The sequence below is a fragment of the Arachis hypogaea genome, chromosome 1, assembly GCF_003086295.3.
Source record: "Arachis hypogaea cultivar Tifrunner chromosome 1, arahy.Tifrunner.gnm2.J5K5, whole genome shotgun sequence".
NCBI classification, from domain to species: domain Eukaryota; kingdom Viridiplantae; phylum Streptophyta; class Magnoliopsida; order Fabales; family Fabaceae; genus Arachis; species Arachis hypogaea.
The window spans coordinates 99,903,591-99,920,169 of record NC_092036.1 but is presented as its reverse complement, the minus strand read 5'-3'; positions in this window follow the sequence as shown (position 1 = coordinate 99,920,169).

Here is a 16,579-nt window from a genome sequence, read left to right as displayed (position 1 = left end):
CTTTAGTTTAGCTTAAGCTTTTATTATTAGTTAAAATTAAGAGTTGCTGAAATCTTAGGTTTTGTCATGTATACGAGTGATAAGTTTTTATTTGGTTCGTATTACCTATCACATAATGTCCTTAAATGATTCCTATCAAGAATAATTTGATGAACTAGCAAAGAATGAAAAAAATTCTTTTTGAAGATTCCGGAGGTGCTATCAGTGGTATAAAAATTCAGAAGGAAAAAAGCAACACAATTATTGATTCCAGAAAACTAAGTAAATAGTAGTTTTAGTAATAACTAGGCATGAGCCAGTGACAAATAATCAACGAGAGATGCACATTGGCAAGAAGTTAATTCATATAAGTATTAGGTCTAATTCATTTATACTAAGTCAACTGAATAAGAAACTAACCTCTTGGTATCTTAATATTTGTAGGTTTTACTAAAAAATGATGTATATTAAAAATTTAAAAGTTTTTAGATCAAATAAACTCGTTCAATTTCACATATAAGAAGACAGAAAAAATTATTGTTCATCATCTCTGACCAAATTTTAGCATCAGTCAAGCAAATGGAAAAGACTATATGATGGAGTGAGTAATAAATTTATAAAATAATAAACTGAGGAGTTTAGTTTTTATTCCAGTCATATTTCAGCTTAAAATTTTCGGTGATAAATGATATATTACAATAAAAGATAAGATATATTTATGAATTTATTAGTAATGAATATTTAAAAGAAACATATTAATTGATTAATTTTTGTTATTTTGGCAATGTATATATTTTTTATAATAAATATTATTTTGGCATCAGTATTTTAAAAATTATACACTGATTTTTTTTGTTTTGTTAATTAAAAATGCTTTAAATATTTATTAATTAATAATAACTATATTTTTATCATGTATCAAAAGTATTTAGTGTACTAATAATTTTTTTTACGTATTTTGTATTTTAGTTAATATAATTATTATTTTTAATTAAAATATTAACCTCTTTTAAAATGATACACAATATATTAGAGTACATAATAATATTTATTTTTTATAAACATATATTTAAATTTCTAAATGCTAACCTCAGTTATTCAAGTTATACATATTGGTTTTATATATATATATATATATATATATATATATATATATATATATATATATATATATATATATATATATATATATATTAAAGATTAACTTGGGATAATTATCCAAATTGAAATAAATAGTCCAAATATTGAATAAGTATAGTCTAATAATGTATAAAGAGCAACAATTTCAATAGTTAATTTTATCTTTATATAACAACTAATATATTTATTTATTTATTTTTTAATTAGTTAAAATATGTTCTAAAAATTACCATTTGAAAAAAAATTTAAACATACAAATTAATAGTAACCATTCTAAATTTCATATACTTATTTTTTGTAATTGATTAAACATTAATAATATTAATATAATAAAAGAATATTAACCATTCAATCTGTACAACGTATAACAAATTTTACTATTCATGTATAAGTTTCTTTGCACATAGATCAAGAAAACCAAAAAAAATAGATTTACGAAGCAGTATGCACCAATGGCAAGAAACATACTAAATTTTTTTTTTGAATAGTTAATTTTACCTTTTCATAATACTTCATTTATCTATTTTTTTAAATTTGGTTAAAAATGTGTTTTAAATTTACCATTTTAAAAAAAATTATTAATCGAATTAAACATCAATATAATAAAAGAGATTAATTATTTAATTTCTCTGTATAGTAAGTAAATTAATTCTTTTAATAAATATATATTAATCTTCTTATAATTAAATTATACATAGATACAATAAAATAAATTAAGCACATAATTCACGCGTAATACATACTATATGTTAGGAGTCTAATAATATAAATAAATGTCATTTATTTACTATTTGTTGTTTGTATGATTCGAATATAAACTATTTTTATTAAAGTTTTAATTTTTTATAACAATAATAGTGTAATAATATTCATTTATAAACATAAACATAATAGCTTTTATATTTAAGTGAAATCTATTAATATGAGCTACAAAAATAACAAAATTATTTTAGTCTCTATAAACAGAAAAAAAAAGTTTATGCATTATATAATAAATTTTTATTATAATTTTTTTTAAATTAAAAATAATAACTTTAATGTTAATGAATAAATATCAATAAAAATTTAAAATGAATTAATATTTGGTCCGGGTGTTAGCCCGGGCTTTACACTAGTATTCTTTGTCGTTAATGTTTTCGAAATATTTTAAAATTGATCTTAACGTTTAATTTGTTTCAACTAGGATTAGTATCAATGGAGAACTATAATTGTTAGGTTGTTATTACTCTGATTCTCCTCCTTCGATTATTGTCATTCTCCTCCTTCGATTATTGTCATTACTGTGGTTTAGGATTTTTTATTATGTTCTTGTTGATTCTGTTATGTTGTTGTTCTGTTGTCCTTATTTTTTTTTGGGTAAATTATATTTTTTAGGATAAAGTATACTTTTTGTCCCTGAAGTTTGACAAAAATTTTAAAAATACCCCTAAGTTTTATTTTGTTTCAATTTTGTCCTAAAAGTTTTCGATTTGCATCAAATATACCCCTACCGACTAAATTTTCAAAAAAATTAAGACCAATCTAACAATAATGCATGAAAATTATGCTTGATTTGCTTGTGCTGAGAGTTGTTCTTATGAAATTGTTGTTGAATTGGTTTTAAATTTTTTGAAAAATTAGTCGTTAGGGGTATATTTGATGCAAATCGAAAACTTTTGGGACAAAATTGAAACAAAATAAAACTTAGGGATATTTTTGAAATTTTTGTCAAATTTCAAGGACAAAAAGTATACTTTACCCTATTTTTTATTGTTAATGTTTTCGAAAATTTTTAAAATTGATCGTTTAATTTGTTTCAACTGGGATTAATATAAATAGATAACTATAATTGGTATATTGACAAGGTTGAACTCAAAAGAGTAAAAAAAGACCGTTATTGTTTTGGATACATTATTGCGTAGTAGTAGAAAAAGGTTAGCATTTTGGAAGTATTAAGTAATGACAGCAAAAAAGTTGAAAGACAAAAACACTGTTTTCAGATTCTTTTGACACTCTCATCGAAACTTTTTTTTTACAAGAACTTTTTTATTTTTTCGAGAATAATGAGAAGATATAGGTTTTTATTACGAGAATTATCACATGGATTTAGCAGATGTTTAGACTCAAGATTAAACAAATTCAAGGTTTATTTCAAATAATTTTTACGAATTCGGTTAAATTTATACGAAGAGAAGAACATGTGTCATGAAAAAATAGGCCAATATAATTTTATAATAAATGGGATAGAACACTCGTGACTGGAATTGAGGGAAATCTTTTTCCTGATTTTATGGACAAAGATGCCATTGTTAAGGATGAGATGAGGCGTTTACATAACATTTTATTTTTTTCACTTAATCTCGGTCCATCTCCCTTAGATTTTTTTACTATAGTGAATTAATCTATTCTTTTAATTAGTATATGGTTATTATTTGAATTTCATATATATTTCATGATTTATTACTATTATTTAAGGTGTGGATAATGAAAGCGGGTGTTTTGTCATTCGTTTTTTCATATATTTTCAAACACATTATTTTGTTGCCCAACCGATATTTAAATGAATATATTTAAGAAAAATCTTAGCGCGCCATCGGTTTGAGAGATGCAATTGGAAAGCAACTTCGATATTGGATATATATGATAAATTGGCAAGATAGAATGAAAAGAGTGAACTATCCGGTAATGATGCAAATTATGGTTATGGTTCTAGTGAGTTTTTTGGATTTGCAAAGAACGGTAGCTCACCTTAACATTGTGGTCAATTATTTTTTTATTTATACTTTTAAATTTAATTTAACTATAGTATTTTAATATTTTCAGGAGGCAATTATAAAACTAGATTTTCAGAAAGCATATGATAAAGTCAGGTGAAGTTTTGTGGATATTGTGTTACAGAAGATAGGATTCGGGCAAAGATGGAGAAGTTGGGTGAAGGAGTGTCTTAGTACGGCCACTATGTCAGTCCTAGTAAATGGCTCTCCATCCAAGCCGTTTAAGATGGAGAGAGGCCTAAGACAAGGAGATCCACTGTCTCCTCTTTTGTTTGTTCTTGTGGTGGGTGTGTTGCACAGGATGCTGAGGGAAGCTGTAAGGAATGGGCGTATTAATCCGTTACTGGTTGGGAGAGATCACATTGAACTGTCACATCTCCAATTCGCTGATGACACTATCTTGTTTTGCCTCCGGAGACAGAGACAATTGTGAATTATAAGAGGTTGTTGCGCTGTTTTGAGCTGATGTCGGGTTTGAGCATCAACTTTGATAAGTCGAATCTGATCTCAGTTAATTGTGAGCAGGAGTGGGTGGAGCATGTGTGTGGCCTCCTAGAGTGCAAGCAAGCTATTTTACCTGTCAGGTATCTCGGGATTTCTCTAGGAGCAAACTCGCGTTTGGTGAAGACTTGGAAACTGGTCATAGATAAGGTGGAAGAGAAGCTCAGTTTATGGAAAGCGAATGTTCTAAACAAAGCAGGCAAGCTAGTTCTTATTAAATCAGTGTTGAATAGCCTGCCGATATACTATCTTAACCTATACAAGATGTCGAAGGCGGTGGCTGACAAGTTGATTGCCTTACAGAGGAGGTTACTGTGGTGTAAGGAGGATGGTAACAATGGTATACCTCTAGTGAAGTGGAAAGTGGTTCAGGCACCTAAAAAGGCTGGGGGGTTGGGGGTCGGGGATGTAGTGCTCAGGAACACAGCACTGCTGTTTAAGTGGTGGTGGCAGTTTTCCAGGGAAGAGTGTCCGTTATGGAAGAAGATTGTCTGTTCATGTAACAATTTGAATCCCAAGGTTATGTTTTCTAGTCAGACTTTACCGGTGAAGGATGGTCCCTGGAAAGAGATCTGTCAGTTGGATATAAAAGCACAACAGGTAAAATAAAAAGTTATTAGTGGGCTGGCAATGGAGGTTGGTGATGGACGAAGGACACTGTTTTGGGAAGATAACTGGGTCCATGGTGGTCCTTTGAAAGCACATTTTCCAAGGCTCTTCTCTGTTTCAAACCAGTAAGGATCTGTGATAGGGTATTGCGGGTTCTGGGATGGCTTAGAGTGAATTTGGAATTTCCATTAGAGGAGGGAGTTGTTTCAATGGGAGTTGGAACTAATTCACCAACTTCATGATATGTTAAGACCAGTGAAGCTATCAGCTGATAGAGAAGAAATCTTGTTTGGAAATTTGATAATAAAGGTATTTTCTCTACTAACTCTTTTCTGCAGGTGTTGCAATTGGAGACTCTCTCGGAGGAGATTACGAGTTATAGCTTCACAAGTTCGATTTGGAAAGGGTTGGTTCTGCCTAGAATTGAACTGTTTGGTTAGTTTGTTTTAGTCGGTAGAGTGAATACTAAAGAAAGGTTGAGTAGATTAGGCATAACTCGCCAACATGATAGTATTTGTGTCTTGTGTAAAAAGGAGATCGAATGTGTTCATCATTTGTTTGTGTTCTGTGAGTTTACGTGGCAGGTGTGGTGCGTCTGGTTGAGATGTTTTCATAGAGATTGGGCTGTCCTAGGAAGCATTAAAGGCTTGTTTGAGAGTTGAAATGGAACACCCAATAGAAAAGAGGAGCAGAAGAGGTGGCTTACTGGGTTCTTTGCGGTTATTTGGAACGTCTGGTTGGAATGCAATAACAGAATTTTCAACAATAAAGAGGTAACTGTTGATGTCATACAGAACAGGACGTTTTTGAGCTACAAGGAGTGGACTGGTATTGATCCTACTGGTTGTTGATGGCAATGCCGAAGATGACATAGGATTGTTAACCTTGTGTTTAGATTTGTTTTTGTATCTGTCTGTTTTATGCTCCACTCTCATGTGTCGAGTTTCATTTGTTTCAAAATAAAAATATTTTCACAAAAATAAATATTATCTAAATATTATATTTTTTAAAATTATGTACTAAGTATTATTTTTTTTATATAATTTTTTAATGTTGAGGTGTGTCAACAAGCTGAAACTTTGGTGAAAATGATTGAGAGCGAGAATGATTGAGGATTCATACGCTGCTTTGAATCATGTTTGTGGCATCAAAAAATTATATTTTTGATATGCCCTAATGGCTGAATCCAAGATTGTAATTGGATTAACATATCAAAAATATAAATTTTCGCTACCACAAACACATACGATGGACTGCGACGTGCAGATTGTTGACACATCCTAATATTAGGCTGTTAGAAAAAAATTATATAAAAAAATAAAATAATACTTAGTATATAATTTTAAAAAAATAACAATATTTAGATAATATTTATTCTTGTGAAAATATCAAAATACTATAGTTAAATTAAATTCAAAAGTATAAATATAGAAAAATAATTGACCACAATTTTAAGGTGAGCTATAGTGCTATACAGTTTCTTGTAAATCGAAAAAACTCACCAGAATCATAACTATAATTTGCACTTGCACAGTTTAAAATTTGTATTATCACCGGATAATTTTCTGTTCACTCCATCTTGCCAATTTATCATATATATATATATATATATATATATATATATATATATATATATATATATATATATATATATATATATATATATATATATATATGATAGTATCGAAGTCGCTTTTGCGTCTCGCACACCGATGGCATACCAAAATTTTCTTATAAACATCGGTTGGTCAAAAGAAAACAATAACATGTGTGTTGAAAATCTAAAAAAAACGGATGACAAAATAACAGCTTCCATAATCTACATCTGAAATATTGGTAATAAATTATAAAATATATACGAAATTTAAATAAAAATTATATATTAATTAAAAGAATAGATTAACTCACCATAATAAAAAAATCTAAGAACATATCGAGTTTTTTTAGAGATGGCATCTCGTCCGTATCAATGGCATTTTTGCCCATGAAATCAGGAAAAAATTTCCCTCGACTCTGGTAATGAGTGTTTTATCTCCAATCCTGAACCTAAACATCTGCTAAATTCATGTTATAATTCTCGTAATAAAAATTAATGTCTCCCCATTGTTCTCGAAACAAACAAAAAAGTCTTTGTAAAAAAAAGTTCTGATGAGAGTCAAAGAAGTCTAAAAACAGCGTTTATGTCTTTCAACTTCTTTGCCGTCATTACTTGATACTTCTAAAATTTTAACCTTTCTTCCGCTACTGCGCAATGATGCATTTGAAATGATAGCTTTGCTCTTTCCTACTCTTTTGAGGTCAGCTTTGTTAAAATACCAATTATAGTTCTTCATTGATACTAATCCACAGTCCAAACATTTTAAACGTTAAGATTAATTTTGAAAAATTTCAAAAAATTTCAAAAACATTAACCAAAAAAATAAAATTTATCCAAAGAGTAAAGTATCGTTTTTGTCCTCAACGTTTGGGGTAAATCCCAAAGTTGTCACTAACGTTTCAATCCTACTATTTAAGTCCCTAACGTTTTAAAATTGACTCAATGTTATCCTACCGTTAGGGATTTGTTAACAAAATTGACGGCGGGACAAAATTGAGACGATTTTGAAATGTTAGTGACTTAAATAGGACGAAAACGTTAGGAAAAAATGATACATAAAAATAAATCTTAATTTAATTTTATCTTTCAATAATATTAATTTTTTACTGTACATAGTATTCAATTATTTTTTAATTACATGTAAATAAATTACACTTAATCACATTGTTTTCATTTTAAATAAATTTATTTTTTTATAATTTTAAAATTTTTTTGATACATTAGAGACAAAAAGTATAATTTATATTTCATTCTACAAAAATTTCATGATAACTAAAAATCTTTAAGAGTAAAATTATAAAAAAATTTGATTTATTTAAAATGAAAGTAATATGATTATGTGTAATTTACTTAGATGTGATTAAAAAATAATTGAATACTATGTATAGTAAAAAAATGGGTTAAATTCGATTTTGGTCCCTAACGTAGGGGTTGAAAATTTGTTTCGTCCCCAACTTTTTTTTGCTACAAAATGGTCCCCAAAGTTTCGGTTTGTTTTAAAATCGTCCGTCGGACGAAAATACCCCTCCCTCCCCTCTTCTTCCTCAACACCCATCTTCTTCCTCAACGTTAACCAGAAGCAGATGCACAAACACAGAAGAACAACAATGACGCAGAAGAACAACAATGGATCTAAGCAGCATCAAAATTCTAAATTCAAGCCAAATCAGAAGCAGAAATTCACCTAATCAACATAGCATGACATTGCAGTAACATCAACATATCCAAAACCTATATGATCTCAATAGACAAACTCAATATTCCACAAGCAAAAAAATTCCACAACAAAAATCAGAATAATAAATTTCACAACAAAAATCAAATATTCCAAATCAGAATATATTCCACAACAAATTTAGATTATGTAATACAAATAAGAAATTCAGTTCACAAAGAAATGAAGAAGAAGAAGAAGAAGGAGGAGGAGGAGGAGTGGAGCAGTGATGAGCGGCGAGGAGAGCAGCAAGGAGAGCGGCGAGTAAGAAAGAACAACAGCGAGCGGTGAGGGGAGAGGACCGGCGGCAGTGGCGGCAGCTACGTTCTTTCCCCTTCCCCTTTCCTCTTTCCTCTTCCCCCGCCCCTGATTCCTTCTCCCATGTAACCCTTTTTCTTTTTTTTAATAGAAAATTAAAATCCAGGGAGGCTCCACGTTGCTGCGCCATGGTGAAGCAGGAGAGGCTCACCGGCGGTGAGCTCTGGTTCGAGAAGATCCGAGACAGGGAAGAAGAAAAGGAGGGGAGAGGGTCGCGGTTGATCTAGACAGGAAAGAGGCAACGACGACGACAGCGGGACGACGGCTTCACTTCCCCCTTCTTCCCTTCCCTCCCCCTCCCCGTTTCTCGCGCCCCCACCCCCTTCTTTCTCTCCCCCTTCCCATTCTCTCTGTATCCCTTTCTTTCTTTTTTTTTCTTTTTTTATTTTATATTTATTTTATTTTATAATTTTTTTAATGAGGGTAATTTGGTAATAAAAAAATTGGTAAAAAGGACAATTTAAAACAAACTGAAACTTTGGGGATCATTTTGTAGCCAAAAAAAAGTTGGGGACGAAACAAATTTTTGACCCCTAGGAACCAAAATTGAACTTAACCCGAAAAAAATTGATATTATTGAAGGAAAAATAAAGATTTATTTCTATATATTATTTTTATCCCCAACATTTTCGTCCTATTTAAGTTCCTAATATTTTAAAATCGTCTCAATTTCGTCCTGCCGTCAACTCTGTTAACGGATCCCTAACGGCAGGACAACATTGAGTCAATTTTAAAACGTTAGAGATAACTTTGGGACTTATCCCAAATGTTAGGGAAAAAAATAATACTTTACTCTTTATTCAAAAAAAAACAAGGACAACAGAACAATACAACAGAATTAACAAGAACATGATCAAGAATCCTAAACTATAGTAATAAAAACAATAATTGAAGAAGAAAAATCACAGTAATCACAACCTAACAATTCGTAAACCAATTAAAACAATAATCACAGTAAAAAATACCTTTCAGGGCACATAAGTGAGGAAGCACGACGGAGGACTAGATACAGCAAAACTAGAAAAAGAGGTGGCTTGGAGTAGAGGAGCGAGGAGCATGGCAGAACTGGAGCAGAGGAGGGTGGAGCTCAGTAACAAAAGAATTCAGCTAAGTAATTATTTAAATAAGATAGTAACAAATTCAAGGTTCAATGATGGCAACGCAAAACATGGACATTCTCAATCTCAAAGATTCGCAACAACAATTTAGCAATTTAACAAGAATAAGACTTGATTAGAAAATCAGCAACCTGATAGTAAGAGAAGAATATCAATCCAGCAAATTATCAAGAACAAAAAACAAAACCTAAATAAAAAATTCAGCAACTCAATAACAAGAAACAAGAACAATCTCAGTCTCAATCTCAATCCAGCAAATTAAAACAAAACCCAATAATTAGCAAATTAACATAGCAACCCAACAATTTAGCTAACTAAAATAAAGTAATCCAATAATTTAGCAAAATAACAACGGAACAAGATCAAGAATAGACATTCACAGAAAAAAAATAAGAACAATAACATAACTGAGTTAACAAAAATATGGTCAAGAATCTTAAACCCCATTAATAACAAGAATAATTGAAGAAGAATAATCACAGTATAACAATTTAACCATCGTAAACGAATTAAAACAATAATCATAGTAAAAAGTACAATCCAGGGCACGCAAGACGAGCACAGAAGAGCGCAATGGGGACGACGGCTTCAACCAGATGCGACGAAGGTGGTGACGCGGCGATGGCTGGACGGAGCAGAATGGCAGAAGAGAAGATTTTGCTTTGCCGAGGAAGTGAGGGTCGAAGGAGATGCTAAGAAGGTGCGATTGTCGAATGAGGAAGAAGAGCAGACGACTAAACGACGACTGTGGTGCCTGAGCCCGACGGATGGCGGCAGTCCTTACGGTGTTGTTGGAGAAGCTAGGGTTCAGGGTTTCTTTCTTTGATTTCTTTCGGGGAATCAGGGTTTCCATCTTTGAATTTGACTGAACAGAAGAAGGGGAAGGAAGTCACACGATGCGCGATTCTTTTTTTTATTTATCTGTCACAAAATCAAAAACATCATATTACCATGGGAGTCAACTTGGTCTCCGGGTTTTTTTTGCAATCCTAGCTCTGCTAAAACAGCTTCAAGCTCCTCAAGCTCTTTTTCTTCAATTCCGTCTTTGAAAGTTGCTCTTCAGTTTCCTTGGTAGACAACGAAGGTTTACGAGGCTTCTTAACAACAGTTTCAGGTTCTACTGGCGCTTCTAAATCATTTTCATGTTCATCCTCTGCATCATCAAGGCATCATCACTATCGCTTTTCTGCTATTAAATCATTCACATGTCTTGCAGTTAGTCAATGTGAAGCTCAATGTCTCAATGAAACAATAATAACCATCTTCTATGTTATTAATTTGCCATTAAGGCCAAAACAAATTAACAATTAAGTGCCCAGTTATGCAGCTTTCAGCTTTCACTACTCCAAATGGGACGTGAAGGGCAAGTCCATGCTACATGATATCATCTACGTTAAATATTATAGTTATGGGTGAAGACACAATCATTTTAACTATGCAAGATTGAACTTTATTGAACTTTATATAGGTGTTAAATGATTAATTTAAAGTTGCCAGAGAACTTTTTTAGTATTTCAATCAGGATATTAATCTGTTTTTTAGAAATTGGATATTTGTTAGACTTTTTTTTAGATAGTTAAAATTTTTCTATTGGTGAAGACATTGATGATTGCTTATGTTATCAAGCTTTGAATGGGTTAAGAAATATGTTTTATTTAAGGATCAATTTTATAAGCGAATCAAATATGCAGATTTTGTTAGATTTCTTTTATAATTAAAAGGAAGAAAAAAGACACGAGAATTTGAATTAGGGTTCTTCTTTTATACCATAACTTTATTTTTATTACCGATGTATAATTTTGTATTATAACCAATATTTTAGAGAACATATCTCTTTTTTGCGATAAATAATTTAATTTGGGGATCACTGGCATGCAAAAAGAAAAAATGTACAAAGACATCTACTATAGTATGAACTGTTGGAAAATTATTTCTACTTTGTTAGTTTGTCTTATACTTTAAAACTCAAGTCATGTATTCATATTTATTTGGTTACCCTTTTTGTATCAAAAATAGGATATCGGTATGTGTTCTTTAATCTTATTAAAGAGTTTGGGACAACGGCAATAAAAATTTGTTGAGAAGGTGGAAACTTTGACTATTTTAAAAATAAGTTTTTTGCATTTTTATATGATTTTTCTCACGATAGACAGAATTTTTTACTTCCAAAGACTATCAAATTTTTATTCTTTATGTATTATTTCTATTGATTTGAAGTTTACTAATCATATTTTGGATTTAATTGCTGTTCTGAATAATTGGTGTTTTAATTAATTTTTTACATCTTATTTGATCCTTACTTTTGTTTAACGTGTGATCCATGATGGGGTTGTTGAACATTTTATGGGTGTGGTTTAGTGACAGCAACCGAAAGAAGCCATTAGACAAGGTGAAAAACTTGTGCGGAAACCTTCTATTAATCGTTATAGTGACAATGATGGTCTTCCTTAACTTCAAGCAACATTAACGAGAAAGGTAAGCAAAAATGTTCTAGACTCTATCTTCTTTTTACAACATATAAATGTATTAACTGATTGGAACTTGTTTTTGGAATGAAACTTGGTTTTCAATAAGGGTCAAGTGGGCATTTAGTTACAAAGCTTTTTAGTAGTTGAAATTCCTGAGAATTGGTGATCCTTTTCTACTAACCCTTATGCTTTGATTGTAGTTGTAAGATATAAACAATTTGCACAAGTCCTAGGTAATGGTTACGTGATCAATCCTCATAAGATATAAACATGTTTCATAATTTTATATTTTTTTCATGACATAAAAATATAACACACGGTTAGTGAAGATAATGCACTTTATAAGCATTCCAGTTTCCATTTCATACCTTTATATTTATGTGTATAATGTATTTTTTCTTCTTGGCTTCTCTCCGTTTGAACTTGGAAAGGAGCATAGTTGGGGAGAGATTTTCGGTAGTAATGAATTGGTGGTCAAATCCAGGGCCAATGAGGTAATTTATGTTAAGAAACGCAACGACTTTCCATGGTTTCTTCTCACGGATTCGCATAATTTGTGTCTTTGAGGTGGGTAATTATCAGTAATTTTGAATAATTTTAATTTTTTGTTGAATTCCGTCTCTATGAAGAGAGATTGTTATTCGATTTTCTGTTAGGTTCTCCATTTTCAGTATGTGATAATTTTGTTAAGGTTTGCAATTATGTTTCTGATTTTCCACTAGAGTTTTTGTGTAGTTAAATCTAAGTTTTGTAATTTTTCGTTGATTTTAATAGTCAGTTTTGTATAATGTACACTGAACCATTGAATTAATAATATGCTCATACACACTTGATTTTGGTTACATTGTCCATGCTTCAAATTTTGTAGGCTTCATTTTGTGTTAAGGTGATAAGATCTACTCCAAGAGCGTCCCAGTGGGAAGGGGCGCCAATATACCAAGTAGTAAGATTCTGTTTATAACTTTATATACAAATACATATATACTTTTATATTTCTCATGTTATAGAAAGTTGTGTAGAGCACAATATTGGAAGTTATTTATAACATGTTCATGTTCATTAATTTGAACATTAAAATATTACAAACAACTCTTTTGATTGTCATTTACAGAAATAAATTATATAATACGAGCAAAGAAAAATTGAGTTGTGATAGATATTTTTTACTGTTGTGGTGGATTGATCTCTTTTTGTGTTTCAAGTTCGGATGGTTCCTCAACTTAATTTTTTCCGCAATATAATTGTTTCTTATATTATGAGCAAACTTTGCAAGTAAGTTTCATAAATCATAATTGAATAAAGACACGTGGTACCTAACGTGAGATGAGATGTCATTGTTTATAGAATGCGTATTTTCTTAGATTATGTCTCTATCATATGTTTTTTTTAATTATTTTTTTTGTCGTATTTATTGTATAAAATTGAAGTGGAATTATACTTCCCTTGAATAAATGAGTTGGGTCAAGTAACAAACAAAGACTAATAATTACTGTGCTTAAATTTATGTTTTAAAATATAGAATCATGATTGTACACTAATAAACGAACAAACATATTAAGAGGTTGTGCCAATGAGTAATAACTCAAATAACATAGTCTTTCCACACTCAATTAAGAGGTTACAAATTCGAATTTCTTATCTTTAGTATAAAAAAAAATGAACAAACATATTACGATTTGTTTTTGTTAAATGTTGGAAAGTGTTTGAACATAAGTAACGTGTTGGCACGATGATTTTTTTTTTTTTAGTTTTGTAACAAGAATTATTTTATTATGCTCACCGTCACAGAGTGAGTGTATGTCAGGTGAATGTTGAGCTTCCTAACATAAATCTTTTTGATAAATTTTAAGATCTGCAATCAATTGTTACTTGTCCAATGTCCATACCACTTAAAATTTCTACTTAGATCAATCTAACATATAAAGTAAATGTAAAAAAAAAAAAAATAAATTAAGAACAATGTTATCTTGACATATAGTAGTATTGTTGTTTATTTAATGAAATTTTAAATTATTTTTTATTTCAACTGGAGAAAAATATTAGTACAAGAATATTTTTTAAGTTCATATAATTTAGTATTTTAGATTTTTTATTAATCCAATTAAATGAGTCAATCAAGTCCGGTTTTTAGAATCTTAAAAAATACATAAAAAATAATTTGATTTACAATTTAATTTTATTAAAAATTGATGTAAAAATTACCTACAATACATCACTCAATAACATACTAAAATGTATAAATAATTTAAAATCTCAAAATACACAAAAAAATTTAGTAAAATTTCAATAACTCATAAAAATTGACTAAATGAAAGATTATAGATTAAAGTAATAGAAAATATTAAAAGTTGCTATAATAATAATAATAATTAATTATGATATGATAAAAAAAAAGTGAAAGAAGAAAACAAAAAAACAAAAAAAGACAATATAAATTAATAATTTTAAAAATAATAATAAAATTAAAGATAATTTAAAAAATTGAATATAAAATTAAAAAAATAAAATATTTTTTATCTATTAAAATTATACATGAAGATAACAAGTGTTTTGTTTTGAATTAAATATTATTAAAAAAAAATTTAATAATACTTATAAATAATTAATTTGTAATTAACGTTTATAAATATTTATTTTTATTTTATTACATATTATTTTTTTAATATATTATTTAATTAAAATTTAAAAATTTTATACGATATAAAGTTAAATAAATATTAAAATTTTTATATGTTTTTAAATATTTTTTATTTTTAATTTTTAAACTATTCCATCAAATTTATAATTTTAAAGGAAGAAGCTGATGTCAAAGATTGGACTTGTTTGCCTCCACCACCGTTCGAGATGTGTTTGGATCTTCCAGATCATGATATGTGTCCCTTCGAGATCGACTCCAAGATCTATATGGCGCAGACCGACGATTTGAGCCTGCCGTCTGAAATTGGCAGAGCCAAAGCCGTTTCCATGGGGAATGTGGTCCCCTGGCCAATCTACGAAATCAAAATTGAGGAGGGCAGAATTGACCCTACGCTGGAGGGTGCACCCTTTCCTTTTTACAAATCATACATCGCAAACACGCCAGGCTCAGGCGATGTTTACTTCTATATAAAAGTGAGGCGACGGGTCAGACATGAATCTAGATTTTACGTTCTTTGTTCTGGTTCTAGAGCTTGGAAACCCTTGATGGCTCCTGGGGCCGCCATCATTAGCAAGCCACTTGTCGAGAATACCATGTTCGTCCTCGACAACAACCTCTTTTTTTCATCGTCCAGGGAGTTGGAGAGAGACTCCTATTTGGCCCGCTTCGACCCCATCAAAGAGACTTGGATGGATATGTCTGCCGCTGATAACAATCTTTCGAACTTCATAACGGGTAGACTCATTAGCCGCAGTGAGCAATGTCGTATTACTTTTTCCCCACACATTTCTGTGTCCCTTCCCGGTCTTGGAAGCAGCAACTACACCGTTTGCCTTACACATGAGTATGTGGAGGAACCTCCTCATACACCTTTGGACAAGGTCCTTGCCATTCTCGTTAACCACCTGAATGGCCTAGTCGCATTATATCAATACCTTGATGTGGCTTTTGAGGGTATTCTACCACCGACGGAAGGACCCGGCAGATTCAATTTTGTTGACCTTGGCAACGGGAAGCTGTGTGCAATATGCTCTATGCAGTTATTGGATTCCGATCCCTATTCATCCGCGCATTGCTTCTCCATTTTCACACTGTCCGTGTTGAAGGACTTTGCAGCATTGCAACTTGACAGTGGGGCTCCTCCCATGGAGCGAGATTTCTTACAAGTTACTGTCCATAGGAAGAGTGTCTTCACCATGGAGCACCGTGGGATTACTGGGATTACTAATTGTATGCGCCATGCGTTTGTTTGGCCACCTACTAAGGGAGGAAGCTTTCAGCACAGGACAACTCTATTGTAGTAACATTTCTTGTTATTTCTTGTGGTTTATTATCGGTCACGGATCCAGAAATTTTAGGTCGTGAGGGCAAATCAAAATATATATATATATATATATATATATATAAATAACAAAAAAATCGGATAAACATATCAAAACATATAAAAATAAGTAACATAAAAATATTAAATAATTTTTTATTTATTAATTATCAATATTATATATTAATAACTAATAACGTAGTTATTAATTCAATTTTTTATAAATTAACTACATAATAATAATAATAATAATAATAATAATAATAATAAATTTTGAGTTAAAAAATTCAAGGATATAAATTTTAATTAAATAAATTCTTAATTTATAATGCTATTGCTAGTAATGTTTTATTTTTATTAAATTAATTTAATGAATATTTTTATTTTATACTTTTAGATAAAAATTAGAGTTTAATTTTGATG